Here is a 14,249-nt window from a genome sequence, read left to right as displayed (position 1 = left end):
GGCACCTCCCCCCTCTATGACTATTCAAACAGACGCCTCGAAGGAAGGATGGGGAGGTCACTCTCACCGGAAGAAGGTCCAAGGAACCTGGTCCAACCTATTCAAGAAGTTTCACATAAACTTTCTGGAAGCCATGGCAGTACTTCTCACATTGAAGAAAGTCTCCCCTCGCCACTCAATCCACTAAGATTGGTACTAGACACCGAGGTGATAGTGAGATGCCTGAATCGACAAGGATCGAGGTCACCTCAAATCAACCAAGTGACGTTGGCCATCTTCCGGCTAGCGGAGAAGAAGAGATGGCACTAGTCAGCAGTTCACCTTCAAGGAGTCCGCAATGTGACGGCGGACGCTCTATCCAGGCTTACGCCGATAGAGTCAGAATGGTCCCTAGACGCAGGATCATTCTCTTTCATCTTGAGTCAAGTCCCGGAACTGCAGATAGACCTCTTTGCGACGAAAGACAACAAGAAGTTACCTCTCTACGCGTCCCCGTACGAGGATCCTTTAGCAAAAGCAGTGGACGCGATGTCCCTCGACTGGAACAGATGGTCCAGGATTTACCTGTTCCCTCCGCACAACCTTCTACTGAGGGTCCTCGACAAACTGAGATCTTTCATGGAGAAAGTGGCAGTAGTGGCTCACAAGTGGCCCAACAGCGTGTGGTTCCCTCTGGCATTAGAACTACAGCTGAAGTTTCTACCACTACCAGATCCAGTTTTGACTCCGCGAGTTCAGAAGTCAACTGTATGCGCTTCATCACAGAAAACCCGGAACCTGCAGCTCATGATTTTCTCTCCCTAGCAGTGAGAAAAAGATTAGGGATATAAAGAGACAGTATAGACTTTTTAGAGGAATATATGTCCAAATCCACCAGAAGACAATATGAGTCATCATGGAGAAAGTGGGTGTCCTTTGTCAAGGCGAAGAACCCACAAAAGATCTCGACTGAATTCTGCTTATCATTCTTCATCCACCTCCATGGTCAACACGATATCAACGTGTAAGTCCGCCTTGACGAGACCTATTCTATATGACTTCCAGGTCGACCTCTCTAACGACATTTTTAACAAAATTCCGAAGGCCTGTGCTAGGCTCAGACCATCAGCACCTCAGAAACCCATTTCATGGTCTCTGGATAAGGTTCTTCATTTTGCTTCATTGATGAACAATGAAGAGTGCTTTAAAGGATTTGACCCAAAAAGTTATATTTCTGTTTGCACTCGCTTCGGGGGCTAGAGTTAGTGAAATAGTAGCCCTCTCGAGAGAGGAAGATCATGTTCAGTTCTTAGATGGGGGAGAACTGAACCTTTTTCCGGACCCAACTTTTCTTGCCAAGAACGAGCTACCCACCAACAGGTGGGGTCCCTGGAGAATCTGCCCTCTGAAAGAAGATGCATCTCTATGTCCAGTGGAGTGCCTAAAGGTCTATCTTCATAGGACTTCAGACTTTGTGGGAGGTCAGCTGTTTAGGGGAGAAACATCAGGCTCAAATTTATCTCTGAAGCAACTAAGGGCGAAAATCGCCTATTTTATTCGCAGAGTACACCCGCAGGTCATGATTCGAGAAAAGTTGCCTTTTCCATAAATTTCTTCAATAATATGGATTTCGAACATCTTCGCTCATACACTGGCTGGAAGTCATCCAGAGTATTCTTTAGACACTATGCGAAGCAAATGGAGCAACTGAAGAGGTCCGTGGTGGCAGTAGGTAGTGTCATTAAACCTACTGTTTAATTCTGCGAGGAACAGTGAAATTAATTGGGACGATTAATTCAAGGGTAGGTGTGTAGTGACTGTTCTACAGACTAAGTGTTAGGTCACTAAGGTGTCCTCGTTGACTGTTCCATAAACAAAGGTGAACCAAGCATAAGTGAAGACACGTGTGCCAAGCGTCTCTAACACCAGTGTGATTTAATAGTAAGACAGACTTTAATGATTTTAATATCTCGATATTAAAAGTGGCGCAAATATGTTCTTTCTTTTCAGATTAAACAATTTTTTCTGCTTACTATGATCCTTATGCTTATTTGTTGGTTATCCACATCTTATAATTGTATAATTGTCGATTAACCCATTTTTATTTTATTGATTGTCAATAAACTAGTTCTTGTGAACCTTGCGTCTCATTCGCCTGTGTCATTTTACTAGAAGATGGTTTAGCATTACTTTAAATTATGAATAATTTTAACATGAATAATCCTAAAGATTGTTCCTTGCTGCAAGCAAACATTCATTGGTTTATGCTTTCCCCAAGTAGGAAAGACTTCATACCCTAAAAGGACGGTGGCGGATATACAAATTTATTCCTATTCGGATATAAACCTTTTTCCAATCCAGTAATAAGAACGGCACACCGGGGGACTTGTCGGTATTTCATATTGACACGGGTGGTTCTTATACAAACTTTGCTTTACAACATATAGGTGAGACAGCTATATTGGCTTGTCTGTTATTCATACATAGGTATATGTACTCCTCGAGACTTTTTCCAGAGTCTAGGATGACTCTTCCCTGTAGGGGGCAGGAAGCACTAACATGGTTTATGCTTAGATGAAATGATGTATGACGGTAACATCATAGGTCTCTAGGTCTATGCTGACCAAGAAATACTTTCTTGAGAGTACGGCACGATCTGAGGATCCACAGATACAGTAATGCTCTGGTATACTTCCATCAGGACGACATGGCCTGAGCCCAAAAAACGGATTTTGAGCGACGCGAAAAATCTATTTTTGGGTGAGATAGCCATGTCGTCCTGATGGACCCACCCTTCCTTTTTCATAAAAAGGGTTATAGGACCCCTCCCTATAATGCAGTATCTGTAGCACCTCATGTATCACTACAAGGAATGCAGATGGCGCCGTCGGCGGCGCTGTGTACACACTCGAAGCGAGATAGGAGAGGTATGTTATTAACGGCTCTCCTTTCATTCTCGTTTCTCGTTTTCTTGCCACTTTGACCCCTCGAAGTTTTAATTCTATTCGGGGTGTAGATTACTATGTGGCCTGTCAAGAATACGTCCTCTGATATTATGCGATATCCCTGGTTAAGTTTATTTAGGGATATTCGCTCCAGGAGTTAGAATTATGGATACCTTAAGGTAAATTATCTGGGAATATCACCGTAGTCATATATACCCTAGGAAGCTACCCTAAAGGAACTTCCATCAGGACGACATGGCTATCTCACCAAAAAATAGATTTTTTGCTTTGCTCAAAATCCGTTATATATATCATCTAGCCTATTGACGCAAAGGGACTCTGTTAGATTTTGCAAGTCGTCTCTATCTTGAGCTTTTAATTCAATACTTCTCCATTCATCATCATTTACATCACACGTCACAGTCCTCAGCCATGTAGGCCTGGGTCTTCCAATTCTTCTATAGTGCCTTGTGGAGCCCAGTTAAACATTTGGTGAAATAATCTCTCTTGGGGAGTACGAAAAGAATGCCCAAACCATCTCCATCTACCCCTCACCATGATCTCATTCACATGTGGCACTTGCAAAATATGACAAATTCGAAGATAATTTGTATTTTTCCTAACCATACAAACCTTAGCTATTTACATTGGGTTTACCTTTTAGCGCAGCGGAAATGGCGAGCCATTAGAATTTAACGAGGGTGTATTACCCCCGCGCTAGTTAGCGGGAGGGGGGGGGTAGGGGAGTGGTAGCTAGCTACCCCTCCCCCCCCCTCACACACAGATGAATGCTCACTTTCACTTAGAGGTAGGACTTGTCTTGGGGGACAGGGCTGGCGGCCAAATATGTGTAAATAGCTAAGGTTTGTATGGTTAGGAAAAATACAAATTATCTTCGAATTTGTCATTTGTTCCGTAACCGAAATACAAACCACGCTATTTACATTGGGTGACTTACCCATTAGGTAGGGTGGAAAGTCCCCACCCATACTGGCTTTGGCTTTACCCGGGGACTCAGGATCCGAGTGAGTCGCACTCGAGAAAAGGAGTCCCTGCACCTCACAAGTTCCTTGCTCCGCAAGGAACCGTGTGGCCTACATAAGCTTGTGTGTGAAGGAAGAAGTGTGACCCGTCCTAGGCAGTTGACCTGGAGTTCCAGAAGGAACACTGGGTTAGGACGTTCCCAATACCACCTCGTCAGGGTATGGGGGACGCGACAGTATTGACTCAATACTCGGAACACAAGGAAGCATGGTTTACCTGCAGAGGTTCGAGGTCAGCTATGCAGAGACCAGGATGCTGCTTCCCCGTAAAGGGGATGATGAAGAAAGAAATAAGGGCCAGACATACTTCTTTCGTTCATGCAGACTAAAACCTGATAACAATACCCTCAACCTTCTGCTACCTGTCCAAAAAGGAGCCTGAGGTTAGACCAGCTGTTGTGTAGCCACCACAGAGCGATAGAAAACGTATCGAGACTCCTGTGGGTCACGCCCTGCAGGAAGCGGGCTGCGAAGGTCATTAGACGCTTCCAGACTCCAGCTTGTAGCACCTGCGTCACAGAGTAGTATTACTCGAAGGCGAGGGACGTTGCGATGTATCCAACATCGTGCTGTAGGGCGACGTGATGGGGGAGGGTCTGGAGACAGGTCGAGATGAATGTCCTTGAGTCCGGGCTGAAGAGGTATACTGGGGACTCTCCCCCGTGTCCTCCTTGTGCTCCCAAATCGGCTGCAACTGAGGACAAACTGCAGCTGTTCCCAGCGCTAACCTCTCGATTCCTTTACTGGCAAGAAAGAGAAGGTCTTGGGACATCAGATACAGAATGGAGACTTGAAATCTTGAAGGAATTGGACCGAAGGGCCGGGGCCCCCAGATTCTGAGTCTAGCCAACAACTCAGGAGCGAACCTGAATGTTGCCTTCCCCTTTTCCTTAGAAAGGGCGGAGTCGTACGAGACCGAGATGATTGCTTACACACTGGCCGTGGCCAGAGTGAGCAGGAGACCCAAGGCGGAATACAATCCGAGGCCTGTCGTAAAGGGTCTTGAGAAGATCTCTTAAAGGACTAAAAGTCCGAGCCATGCTCCAAGTTGGAGGTCTTCCTCCGACTAGGGCAGGGACGATCGTAGCTTCGCATGAGCGAGAAAAGATCCAGCGGGCAGGAAAAAGTTATTCCTTTAAGCCTGAAGGTCAGGGAAAGGCTGAGCGACAGGCTTCATTGCCGAGAGCGGAAAGGAGTTTCCTCCCGCCGAAAGGCAATAAGACCGTTATTGCTGGAGAAGAGGCCTCAAGGGAAGAGATATATCTCCCACGGCACCAACCACCGAAGACTCTTCACTTTGCCTGGAAGACCCCTGCGGATGACTATCGCAGATGACGCGACCTCCGTACCGCGACTGTAGCGGGTTGTCTCTTCTTGAGGAGGAGGCGTAGTGTGTCCAGGCATGAAGCCGAAGCGACGCCCCGGTTCGGGAGAGATGTCGCAGTGTGGTTGTTTGAGTAGTCTGCGCCGTGGGAGAAGCTCTCCCGGGAGTTCCGTCAGGGGAAGCAGAGGGTCCAGAAACCATTCTGCGCATAGTCCCAGTGGAGCTCTCCCATTGAAAGGTTGACAGACAACCTAGTCTTGTTGAGACCCATTGTCCACAGACAAAAAGGAGGGAAGACGCAGGCGTCGAAGTTGTCCCACCATCACCGGAATGCATCTTGCCAGAGTCTCGGGGTCTGAGACTGGAGGGAAGAACAGCGGAAGCTTGAGGTTCCAAGCTGTCGCGATCAGGTCCCCCAGACCAGGACTTGCTGGTTACTCAAGGTCAAAGACCCCCAGGTACACTCTCTCTACGAGGCTCTGCTCAGATAGTCGGAGAGAACATTCCTCTGCCTGGAATGAGAGAGCCGATGGTGGTATTGAGATAATCTCAATCATCCCGGTATCTCTACTGCAAGATGTGAAGGTATGAAAATGCGTCCCCTGCTGGTTAGAACACGCCAGAATCATGAAGTCGACGCGCACGGGGCGACTCGGCAGGAGCTGTAGGATCTGTAGAGGGGCCAGACTACGGCCCCTAAGCCTGCCTGAATGATGGAGAGGTATCCTTCAGGTCTTGACCATAGGCCTGGACCGGAACATGCCCCCCCCCCCCCCTTTCCTTTGACGAGTCCGAGAACAGCATCAAGAATGTGGGGAAAGGACGAGAATATCCACTACCATCAAGAGGTTCCATAGGTCAACACCCATTGCAGGTCTAATAGTTCCGCTGGTCCCATAGGGGCCAGGAAGTCCGGTTAAACGTTGCCTGAAACAACCGGAACTTGGACCGCCCCACATGGAACTTATCTTGAAGCGACCGTTCGGACTATAGACGGGTCAATGAGGAAAGGAGAACTAGGAAACGTTCCAAGGTAGGGCTGAAAGCTCTGCTTGACTGAGAACAGGTACTGCGACTCTCCTCAGTCTTGCCACAGTCAACTGAAAGGAAGGCTCGGAGGATGTGGCAACAGAATCTGGCGTCCCCAGGTGGTCGCCCATCCAAGTACCAACCAGAACCGACGTTGCTTAACCTCGCTGGACGGACGAGAAGCGGGGTTTCCAACGTGGTAAGGCCGTTGACTCAATATCATGGCCAGATACTCCAGATGTTGAGGCAGAAGAAGAGAAGGCTCCAAGCAAAATACCATGAGCCCACACTCATGGTAAGCATCCGGAAGCTTTTCCCGGCGCTGAAGAAGGTCGAACCCGAGCCTACCGGAGTTGACCAGCTATCCAAAAAGCAGAGGAGGCGGAAGCCTGCACCTGAGCGGCCATGAAGGAAGCAGGGAGAGTTCTCTGGGGAAAAAAACCTGCTATGCCACGGCAGGATAGCCACACTGCATCATAAGCAGGAATACTTGCAGTCTAGGCTGAATTCGACGAGCTCCCTGGAATATGGATGGAATGGAAACAAAGTACCCGTCCTTCCGATCCAGGGTTTAAGGAGTCCTGTCGCCTCGTTACCAGTCTGATCGATTCTGCTGTTCTACGCTGGCCGAAGTTTGTTCGACAAACTTGATCAGGGCTGAGAGGTCGACTACGGAACTCCCCTCTCAGATCCTTCCTTACAAGAAAGGATCGACTGAAGAGGCCGGGGGTGAAGCCGTCGATGATCCTATGGAGGACCTTCGCCTAAGGTATGGATCATTCTGCCCAACCGGGCAACTCTTGCCGACGCTATGGCATAGAGGTTCAGAGACACTGAATTCGCTGACAGAGACGGCAGGCGCGATATCCTTGGCTGATCACAGAGATTGTGCGGGAATGGGCATCGGGAAGCTGTCATCCGGATGAGTAACCTTAAGCATTCTCCCAGCGAGAAACCTGCAATCCTAGAGTTCGTGAACTCTGCCACTCCTTTTAGGACTATGCCCCCCAGGGGGAGCCTCCCGTGCCATCTGTTCCTGACAGGAGGAAACTGCAATTGGACACCTTGTCCCAGTTGTCGTAGCCGTTAACTTAGGCCGACGTGGTTGAAAGAAAAGGGCGCTGGAGCCCTGCAGAGTCTGGAAGAAAGCGCCTTGGAGGAGTGAAAACGGAAGTCGATTTCCTCCGCACAGCCGCTGTCTAAGTCTCTGTCCTTGGGCACAAACAAACTCTCCTCAAGGATGGAAGGGTGTTTGAGGTCGTCGACCTCCACAGATGAGACACCCGAAGGAAGCCCTTAGTCAGCGCGTCCAGATGGTACAACATCGAGCTTGTCCGCAAGTTAGATACTTAACGACGAAAGGCCAAGGTGCCTGAGCTCGAGAGGAGGAAAGTACCCATGATCTTCCTGTAGCTTCCTTGAACCAAACCTCGGGCCGTAACCGAGGAGGGAAAGGACCTGGTAAGCCCCCAGAGGAAGGGGTAAGCAGTCACCCCTTGACCGATGGAGAAATCTCGAACGGAAAGCCCCCCGCCAAAAATCCTTCCAGGGAATGATGGGGAAGGGCTAACCCAGGTTCTGGAAAGAGGAGTGTTGCTCAGACCTCCCTGAAGTTTCTTCCTATTCTTGCAAGTGCCATGCTCTGCGTTTACGGAGTGAGGCCGTGTTCTGGAAATACGCTCCAGAAGAACTCGCCAGGCTGGCCATGCTGCGAAAACCCCAATGGGAATTGTGGTCGCAATCGCCCTGGAGCTCGCGCGATGGTAATTCTAAGATTTGCGCGTGGGTGAACCTGGAAGCGCCCATGCGCGGTCACGCAGGAACGCAAACGAAGGTGAGCGAAGGAGCGCAGAAGGAGGGCGAGCGTGGTAGGAAGGGCGAGAGCTGGTGGTCGGCGAGCGATAACCCATAGACGGGCAATGGATACTGCAAGAATTAAGCCGACGTTCGTGCGAAGAAACACTGTAGGTTCGAACGACGGTTCACGCGACGGAACACCGTCGGTTCGCGCGATGGAACACCGTCGGTTCACGCGATGGAACACCGTCCGTCCGCGCGATGGAATACCGTTGGTTCGCGCGCGGGAGAACATTGGAGAGCATGTGCGCGGCCGCGCATGAGCGTAGACGTGCAGGCACGTGGGCGTGTGGGCACGCAGGCGAATGATCGCGCGGGCGCGCAGGCGAGCGGTCGCGAGGGTGGGCAGGTGAATGAGCGCGAGTCCGAGGCGGCGAACGCAAGCGTTAGCGCGATGGCGAGGAAACGCGCTGCCGCGTGGGCGAGGAAACGCGCTGCCGCGTGGGCGAGGAAGACCGCTGGCGGTATGGATCAACAGGCGATCGGTGGTGAGCTGGTGAGCGCTAACGCGCAGGTTGGCGATGGCACGTTGTGGCATGTCGACGCGTTGGCGAGCGATGGCGAGCAGCATGTGCAGGTGAGCGATCGCGCGATGGCGAGCAGCATGCGATGGCGAGCAGCATGCGCAGGTGGGCGATCGCGCGATGGCGAGCAGCATCCGCAGGTGGGCGATCGCGCGATGGCGAGCAGCATCCGCAGGTGGGCGATCGCGCGATGGCGAGCAGCATGCGCAGGTGGGCGATCGCGCGACGGCGAGCAGCATGCGCAGGTGGGCGATGGCGAGCTAGTAGCTACCGAACCATGTTCCTTCAGAAGTGTTGGAGAACCTTGGCGTGCCGGCTGTAACACACGCGGGCGATCCGGAGATCGCCGAGAGACAGGTGATCGCTGACGTGTAGAACGCTGTTGAATAGGCGATACTAAAATCGCCTGTGCGCGCTGGCGAGCAGGTGAACGCTGGCGAGCAGGTGATCGCTGGCGAGTTGATGATCGCTGGCGAGCTGATGATCGCTGACGAGCAGAAGGCAACGCGTGGAAGCCTGCGCATAGAAGAAGAGTCCTGGCGAAAGGAGAGCGCTAGCGATCAGGAAGCGCTGATGAGCAGGAGAGCGCCTGTGTGCTAACACTGAGCAGGAGCAGGAGAGAACACAGCAGAAGGGCGCGCAGGGGAACCCTGACACGCAAGGGAAGAACCCCCGTGGGAGGCAACCCTTTGCCCCGAAGGGAATGTTGTCCGTCGGGAGACAGATGTCCATCGGAAGACCGTAGCCTGTCCGTCGGGAGACTGATGTCCGTTGGAAGACCGTTGTCCGTCGGGATGACCGTTGCCCGTCGGAAGACGAGATCAGACTGCTGTCCATCTGCACCAAGGCGGAAGATCAAGAAAAAGGAGATGAAGGCTGCAAACAGAGATTCAAAAAGGCGCCTCTTAGCACCCTTATAGGGAGATGAGAGGCCCTTACGACGAGGCGGACGGTGGGCCTTACGGCGAGGGAGGCCAACAGCAACAGCAGCAGAAGAATCCTCCGAAGAGGAGTCTCTATGAGTGTACTCTCTCGCGAACGAAAGAGAAACACTTCGTAGAAGAGACTGGTCAGCCAGTGACCTAAAAGGAGCAATCCTCCGAAGAGGGGCTCCTGCAGTTGCCCAGCCCCTTGAGCGAGACTGCAGGTGTGACCGCTCAGGACCAAGAGCATAGTCGCACGAAAAAAAAAAAAAAAAAAGGCAAGAGAAGAACCCCCCAAAAGGGGAAAACTCAAGCCTGGACAGGAAAAACTTCCCTCGGAAGGAAAGTTACCCGCCCAAGGAGGCAAGCCTCCTGGGAGTTCTAAAATGAACTGGAGAGCTGTCCGTCGTTACGGGAGTACTTCCAGTAGAAGGAGACACGCCCCTGACGAGAATACAAGGGGGGAGGCAGCAACAGCCGAATCCTCAGGCCTCAACAAGACAGCTCACACCGTTGCCATATTACAGAAACGAACTAGATCGGTAACTGTAAAAAAAAATAAAACAAAAATCATTAGTACACATTCATTCCCCCGGGAAGGCTCTGAAGAGGAATCCCGAGGGAAAGGAAACAAGAATTACACAACAGGCACGTGCCCTCACAACCACTTACACTCACGGAAGGAGAGCTGTAACCAAAACAGAATTATAACAATTATAATTATGAAACTATGTAATTATGTAATTTAAAAACGAATGAACACTAAAGAAAGAACGAAAACCCCGAAAGGAATCGTTCTACAAGCTGAAAAAAAAACAACTACAATTAGATTCATAAACTAATTGAGACAAACGTACGGCGTAGCAACCCCCCCACACGGAAAGGAAGCTACAAGGGCGTAGTAACACGTAGTAAAAGGGTGAACGACCTCAAGAGAGAGAGAGAGAAAGACCGAAGTCAAACTCGATTGCCACCCATAAAATTACGCCGTGGTGGCCTAACTGTCGAGGACACCACGTAGATATCGTACACTACACACGCAAATCTGAAAAGGAAACTTACTGATTTCTATACTCAAATATATATACAAACATGAAAACATGTTTACATAAATATTGAGTAAAAGAAAAGTAAGCGATTAAGTAAAGATAAAACAAACAATGGCTGCCAAGAGAGGACCAAGACAGAGACGTCTGTCACAGTCCGAGCCAAAAGTGAAAGTGAGCATTCATCTGTGTGTGAGGGGGGGAGGGGTAGCTAGCTACCACTCCCTTACCCCCCCCCCCCCGCTAACTAGCGCGGGGCTAATACACCCTCGTTAAATTCTAATGGCTCGCCATTTCAGCTGCGCTAAGAGGTAAACCCAATGTAAATAGCGTGGTTTGTATTTCGGTTACGGAACAACTCTCTTTTAGTTTCATTTTTTATTATGTCCTACTATTTAACTCTCAATATTCTTCTGAGGGTTTTGCTCTCAAATGTACAAAATCTGTTGGCTACTGTTTCATTGTCATACCATGATTCATGTTCATACTGTAAAACCGATCTCACTAAACTGATATATACACTGATTTATATATGCAATTTCAGGTGACTTGATTTCCAAATTTTACTTAACCTAGCCATTGTCTGATTTGCTTTTACCAATCTCTCATTAAACTCCAGTTCTAAAGACCCTGTATTAGAGATCATAGATCCTACATATTTTAATGATGGTGGCATATCTGGTAACATCCCTGACTGGTAATCACCAGACTGAGGTTCAAGTCCCGCTCAAACTCATTCGTTCATTTGGTTGCTGCAACCTCACCATCCTTGTTAGCTAAGGATGGTTGGTTTGGGGGAGCCTATTGGTCTAACTGTTGAGTCATCAGAAGCCAATGCCTGCCACTTCCTGGTCCTTGCTTGGGTGGAGGGGGGGCTTGGGTGCTGATCATGTGTATATATGGTCAGTCTCTAGGTCATTGTCCTGCTAGCTAAGGCAATGTCACTGTCCCTTGCCTCTACCATTCGTAAGTGACCTTTAAACCTTTAAATCTCCTCAACCCTTTCTCCTTCCAATGATATTTCATCATCCATTACATATTCTGTTCTCATCATCTCTGTCTTTCTTCTATTTATCTTGAACCCAACCTCCTGTGATATTTCATGCATTCTGATAAGCAAGCATTGCAAATAATGTGGTGTTCTGCTAATAAGGACAGCGTCATCAGCATATTCTAAGTCAGCTAATTTCCTACTACCAATCCAGTCCAATCCTTTTCCACCATCCTCAACTGTTCTACGAATTACAAAATCCATGAGGAGGATAAACAACTTAGGTGACAACACATTCCCTTGGAATACTCCGCAGTTCACTGGAAATTCATTTGATAGGACTCCACTGACATTAACTGCACTTGCTATGCTCATGAAAAGACTTTATCAAATTTACATATTCAAGAGGAACTCCATAATAACGAATGACTCTCCACTAAAGTGGCATGTGCACACTATCATAAGGTATTTCATAGTCCTCTCAGAGTTCACAAATGCCATCAAAAGAGGATTTTTATATTCTACACGTTGTACAACATATCTTAAAATGAAAATTTGATCAGTACAACTTCTGCCTTTTATAAATCCTGCTTGTTACTCTCTCGGCTTCTCCTCAATATTTCTCTCTAGTCTCTTTAGAATAAGCATGCTATGTATTTTCATGACAACTGGTGTAAGTGTGATGCCCCTGTAATAATTGCAATTAATAAGGTCACCTTTTTCGTCATTTTCACTCACATTCCTAGCTCCAATTCATAAGATTTTGCCTTTTCACAACATACTCTACAAAATGATCTTGTAAGTATTTAACTGTTCACCTTATTTACAGCCAATATCATCTCAGCAGTTATTCCATTGAATCCAGGGGGTCTCAATCTCTTGAGTTTTTAATGATAGTTTTGACTTCAAACACAATGAATTCATTCATAGGAACAAAGATCTTCCTCGGTTTCAGGTATAGCAATCAAACCATTCCCTTCATATATCTTATTCAATTACCCCAGTAAACTGTTCCATCCAACGTTGCCTTCCTTTCTCTTCTGTTTTTATCACAGATCTCTTTCTCTTTTGGATGGGTATATACTTCCTTCTTTGTCCCGGTAGAGATTTCATTAATCCTTCTATGAACGATTCCTTCGAATCCAGGGGGTCTCAATCTCTTGAGTTTTTAATGATAGTTTTGACTTCAAACACAATGAATTCATTCTTAGGAACATAAAGATCTTCCTCGGCTTCAGGTATAGCAATCAAACCATTCCCTTCATATATCTTATTCAATTACCCCAGTAAACTGTTCCATCCAACGTTGCCTTCCTTTCTCTTCTGTTTTTATCACAGATCTCTCTCTCTCTTTTGGATGGGTATATACTTCCTTCTTTGCCAAGGTAGAGATTTCATTAATCCTTCTATGAACGATTCCTTCGAATCCAGGGGGTCTCAATCTCTTGAGTTTTTAATGATAGTTTTGACTTCAAACACAATGAATTCATTCTTAGGAACATAAAGATCTTCCTCGGCTTCAGGTATAGCAATCAAAACATTCCCTTCATATATCTTATTCAATTACCCCAGTAAACTGTTCCATCCAACGTTGCCTTCCTTTCTCTTCTGTTGTTATCACAGATCTCTCTCTCTTTTGGATGGGTATATACTTCCTCTTCTTTGCCCCGGTAGAGATTTCATTAATCCTTCTATGAACGATTCTTTCACAATAGCCACTCTCTGAATCCATAGCTTTCTCAGCCTCATCTTCTTTCCTGTCTGAATATTCTCTCCAGTCTGTCAGGATGACAAAATACTTCAAATCATTCATTCATTCATTCTCTCCAGTCATTCCTGGCTTTTCTTATGACCTCATGATCAATGCTGGAATACCTAGCATGCAATAACTTGTAATTTTCATTATTTCCTTGAAAAATTTCAACAATAAATTTCAGCCTTTGTCTCCTTTTCATAGTATCCCAAGTATCATTTGATATCCATGGCCTTCTTTTAACTACATCTCCCAATACGTCACTACCAACTGACTGATATATGTTCTTAATATCACCCCATTCTTCATTGTCTGCGCTTCATCTCTCTAAGTTTCTAAGAAATCGTTTCCTACATTGAATTGAAAATGATTATCTGTGCTCATCTTCTGGAAGCTTAGTTGTATCAAACCTATGTATTCCATGTACATTTGTGTTGGTGCTTTTAATTTCAATTTCCGTGTGGCAATGAGGAGCCAGTGATCACAACCAATATCTGCACCTCTATAGCTTCTTGCATTACTTACAGTCTTCCTTCTCTCTTCATTAATGGCTATGTGATCTATTTGATTTTTGTAATTGACACATGGTGAAGTCCATGTATATTTAGGGATGCCCTTGTGCTGGAAAAAGAGTACCTCCAATGACAAGATTGTTTGGTGAACAAAAACATACAAAAAGTGCTTAATTTTCATTTGAAACTTTGCCAGGACCCTCCACATCCATCACATTCTCTATACCTTGATTATTTCTCCCATCTTTAGCATTGAAGTCACTAATCACAATTTTCCTATCTCTCTCTGAGATCTCATTAATTGCACTCTACAGTTCATCATA

At 47.4% G+C, this 14,249-nt stretch overlaps 1 protein-coding gene and 1 pseudogene across 1 annotated transcript in view; both read right to left on the bottom strand.

Annotated features, from left to right (window-relative positions):
• LOC137655522 (organic cation transporter protein-like) overlaps positions 1–14,249 on the bottom strand; it is a 311,982-nt gene that overhangs the window by 231,242 nt on the left and 66,491 nt on the right. The gene's annotated exons all lie outside the window — the stretch shown is intronic.
• Positions 6,415–6,533, bottom strand: LOC137659219 (5S ribosomal RNA; annotated as a pseudogene).

The sequence above is a fragment of the Palaemon carinicauda genome, chromosome 1, assembly GCF_036898095.1.
Source record: "Palaemon carinicauda isolate YSFRI2023 chromosome 1, ASM3689809v2, whole genome shotgun sequence".
In the NCBI taxonomy this organism is placed as follows: Eukaryota; Metazoa; Arthropoda; class Malacostraca; order Decapoda; family Palaemonidae; genus Palaemon; species Palaemon carinicauda.
The sequence above is the reverse complement of the archived record's forward strand: the minus strand, read 5'-3'. Positions and strand labels throughout refer to the sequence as shown.